The 4,626-nt window shown below is 30.0% G+C and overlaps 1 long non-coding RNA gene across 1 annotated transcript; it reads right to left on the reverse strand.

Moving 5' to 3' along the window:
* Positions 1–2,738: 2,738 nt before the first annotated feature.
* LOC132735122 (uncharacterized) lies at positions 2,739–3,710 on the reverse strand. The gene is made up of 3 exons (XR_009626409.1): positions 3,453–3,710; positions 3,011–3,199; positions 2,739–2,868 (listed from the first exon to the last, which is right to left on the reverse strand). It is a non-coding gene; the product is annotated as an uncharacterized LOC132735122 (long non-coding RNA).
* Positions 3,711–4,626: the final 916 nt, after the last annotated feature.

The following is a 4,626-nucleotide window of genomic DNA, read 5'->3' on the forward strand; positions in this document are numbered from 1 at the left end:
TACGATATAAGATAACATAGCTTTGTATTTATACCACCGCCATAAAATGGCCGGACATATAGTGTTACCTTGTTCCGTTCTTCCGTCATTTCGTCATCATCAGTTTCCGTTCGTAATCTTAGTAACGGTTTCACACATTCAACTCAAATTTGACATATGGATATATCATAAAAAAATACAGGTCAAGTTCGAATTTGGTCATGGTCCGATGATTTATGACAGAATTATGCCCCTTGATGAAATTTTCAGTTTCCTTTCAATATCCCAAACGGTATTCAACCCAAATTTGACATATGGATACGTCAAATAAATGCGCAGGTCAAGTTAGAATTTGGTCATGGTTCAATTAATTTTTGCAGAGTGATTCCCCTTTCACTTTAAAAATAATATGAAATTTTCTGTTATCGTTCATTATGTCCCCAACAGTATTACACATTCAATTTAAATTTGACATATGGATACTTCAAAGGAATGCGCATGTCAAGTGCTAATTTGGTCATGGTTTGATGAAAGCTGACAGAGTTTTCCCTCATGTACTTTGAAAAAAATCTGAAAGTTTTAGTTTCCGTTGATTATCTTCCAATGGTTGACATTGGTTGTACACTTTTAACTCAAATTTGACATAGAAATAAGCAGTTCAAGTTTGAATTTGGTCGTGGTTCGATGATTTTGGAAACAGTTATCTCTCTGGAATGTTGGAAAAATTTTGAATTTTCAGTTTCAGCAGTCATACTTTTGTGGAAATGTATGTAGTCATTATTTTGGCTACGCATATGCAATATGCAATTAACAAAAGGTTAACACTAAATAGTTTAAATGTTGTATCAAAATGGTTTGTGTTAACATTAAATAGTTTTAAGGGCTTTGACCTTAAAATGAAAAAATAGTTTGTGTAAACAAATTTGGAACTAAATATCATAACATCTGAAACTTTGGCTGCATGCGGGGGCATTCGTGGCGTGATGACACATTTCTAGTTTATCTGTAAAGCACACCAGTATTACATAAATAACACGTGGCTGTTACGGCGATAATGGATATGTATTATTATGCCAGTTCCACCTTATCTATTATTATCTACCGATGAACCTTAAAACTACACAATTATGTAAATACAATCGTCGAAGGGAACACTTGTATCTTATAACAGCATTGGAACAAGTGGGTGGTTAATTGTTACTAAAGCTAAATTTATTCCATGGAAGTTAATTTGTACAATACTGAATAGACCCTTCTTAATATTACCTCATACATATTCATAGATTTTTCAGAACGAGGCTAACAGGGCAAGCTTCGGTATCAGATTCTGCTCTATGTAAACATATCATGAATACATGGCCGAAAGATTTTTTCTACAGTGTCAGAGATCTTGATAATGTTCTGTTTGCTACATACTTGTTGAGAACTATATATTTAATATTACAAAAATCTCTTCTGGAGATGAATAAATCAACAAAGGGTTTAATTTACGCAATACACAGTGAAGGGTATACAAAACCTGATAAGTGAATTAAAGTTCATGATAATTCTAAGTAATTTGTAATACTAGTATTCTTTGTCAGTATAAATATCAGGTTAACTCTTTGCAACTTAAATAAACATTATCTGTGTTATCAGTATTTTATTGCTAACCTAAACACATGTTGGTCAAGAGTTTATAAAGCAATTAAATTAACTGATAATAGATGTAAACAGTTGGATGCTAAATTCTGTACCATACTTCCCCTAAATTTAGCTATTGAAATAAAAAAGTTTAAAAAAGTTTTATTCACTTTATATTTAAAAGTAAAAAATTCTTGATGACTCTCTAGAACATGTAGAAACTTGTTAATTTTACAGACAGCCTTATCAAATCAAAGTAATATTTTGTTTAAACATGACACACCTGTCTTATCAGTATCATAACACATGATGTTGTTTACAGCAATATAAAATACATTTCATGCTAGTAAGTAAGGAAGTAAAACTTATATATTATCAACTATTTAATTAATTACAGTATAAAATATTTAGTATATAACGAAATACAATCATTTGATTGCAAATATCAGTCAAATCTTAAGACATGAAGCTGAAGTTTCATTAGATTATTGCATTGTCCAGTTGGTCCGACTTGATTATGTGGTCAAATTGTTGGAACCCTCAACTGACTGGTATATAAAAAATCATTGGGGAACACGGCACTTCCAGAGGATGTTGCCTGGACTTACCAACCCCAAATATTCCATGTACTTATGGGACTGAACATTCGCAGAAAACCTGTACAGGACATGGCAGTCGGAGGGTATTAGGAAAGGCAGCATCGAGTTTTAGCACTTCTTTTAACATTCAAAGAAATATTCTCTCAACAATATAATGCAATATGAGGACAAAATATTAAATGTAATTAACATGCTGACATATTCCCTGCAGCTGTACCATATATGTAACAAAGCACAATGTTAAAGCAAAGTAATGCGATGATTTCTTTTTAAGTTTTTATTAAATTCAAGGCGCAAAAGACTGAACAAATGGTCCTTTAAAATATGCTTAAAAACATTTTGTCAGTCAAGCTGATTGTTTTGCTTGCATCATAATAATTGTTCTTAATGTTTTTGCTGATGTTTTATACATTAAAAAATGTAATGAATATATAGTAAATTTTGTTGGAAATTTTGTATAACATTACAAAATATACAACTGTCATCATTTGAAAATATGTTTGTATCAAACGTTTAATATCACTGTTTGTTTTCCTCCTAATTTTTCTGTAATTCTTCTTTGAACTGTTTTCATCTGTTATGCCACTGCCGTGAAGAGATATTACAATTAAAGGCGATTCAAATACCAGTTGTCAATTTGTGTTCATGACTGTTACCAATGGATTTCCTGAAAAATATATACCTTTTAAACAAGAATTATGACATTTCTAGAATATATCAATTTATATTTTTATTAATTGCACATATATTTTTTACGGGGGCTGAACTTTGTTTATGATTAAGAAATGAAAATTAAGTCTTGTGAATACCTTTCATCTGGTAATGAAATCTTCTTCTTTAGTGTTCATCTTACTGGTCTGTTGATTATTACTCCAGTCGAACCATCTACAGAGTACATCTATTGTCTTCAGACATACATGTATATGAATTTATGTCCATGATTGTTAATCTTATTGTGTGAAATGCTTCAAAACGAGCAACTATTGCAAAATATTGATCTGAAAAAGTACATAAAATAACTTTTATTGCTTTTTAGTATAAAAACGGTATTGATTAAGATTCTGAAGCAATTATGTTTTAAATGTTATCATTATAAGTGTGATATTTTAAATGAAATTTATGAACAAAACATATAATTATGTTTATAATTTAATGAAACATTTAAATCAATGAGAAATCAGAGTAATAAATGTAAGCAGTAATACATCTTAAGTAGCTTGGTTTAAAAAGAAAAGAAAAATGGTATTTTACCTTGAAATGTTCTTTCATCCATCTTATTTTCACAATCCTTTCCTTTATTAAACTCACATCCTTAGGTATTTTATGAAAATTAACGGTATAATCATATCTAGAATTGGAATAACAGAGTGGAATAAAAATGAGATTTCCCCAGCAAGTTAAACACACTAGGGCTTATCAGGTCAGACATTATTTGTTTACATTCATGCCCTGTTAGCCTCTCTCTGGTGATGGAATGTAAAGTATGCATATAATTTGAGAAAGGCCTGTACCGCCGAGATTTGTATAATTTAAGTGCCCCAAGCTGATAAACAAATATCACCTGTGGAAAGTTTATCAGGCGATATTCGATTTGAACATGTTAAAGGCGGATGCATCGGAGTTTTACATTTAAATGTATATAGAGGTGTAATTAATGTGATTGTTTTTATTATTTATTGATAGATCTATATATCCACCAAGTTTTGAATTACATCACTTTGGCGTCTTAATGATAGAGTTGCATAATTATGATGACGTTGCTTATGAAAAGTCTAATATTTTACGTATAATCATAATATTAAGAGGAGTAGGTTAAAATAAATTGCAAACCTTACCACTGCGTGAAAATTTATTTTATCATCACACGAGAAAGAAACATGATAAAAACGGAAATTTATTATATACTTATAAATGAAATATTGAGAAATATTGATAAAATAAAATGCGTATTTTCATTTCCCGTATTTTCACTGTAAAAATTTATTTTTCACTGCAGTGAAACATATTTTCCGTATTTTCACTGGTGTCTTGCCGGACTACTTTCTTTTAAATTCTGCCAGTATACAAAATTTAAGGGAAAGTCTTTCCAATTTTATCGCAAAAAAGAGAAAAATATATATAATAAACAGAAAATTCAAGTTTTTTCTATAAATACATGATTTATTTTCATCTTGTGGCATGAAAATTACCATATTTCACTCGTGGCTACCGCCACTCATGAAATATTTATTTTCATACCACTCGATGAAAATAAATCATGTATTTATAGAAAAAACTTGAATATCCTCTATATATTAATGAAAAATTTAATAATGTTGACTATGCTTATCCATTTTTTACAGACGGATTACATGTATAAAAGGAACAGATGTCAATAAATAAACAATAAATCACATATCAGTAATGCCTGTGTTAAATATAATGT

The sequence above is a fragment of the Ruditapes philippinarum genome, unplaced genomic scaffold, assembly GCF_026571515.1.
Source record: "Ruditapes philippinarum isolate M1 unplaced genomic scaffold, ASM2657151v2 ctg3818_1_1_1_1, whole genome shotgun sequence".
Taxonomy (NCBI): Eukaryota; Metazoa; Mollusca; class Bivalvia; order Venerida; family Veneridae; genus Ruditapes; species Ruditapes philippinarum.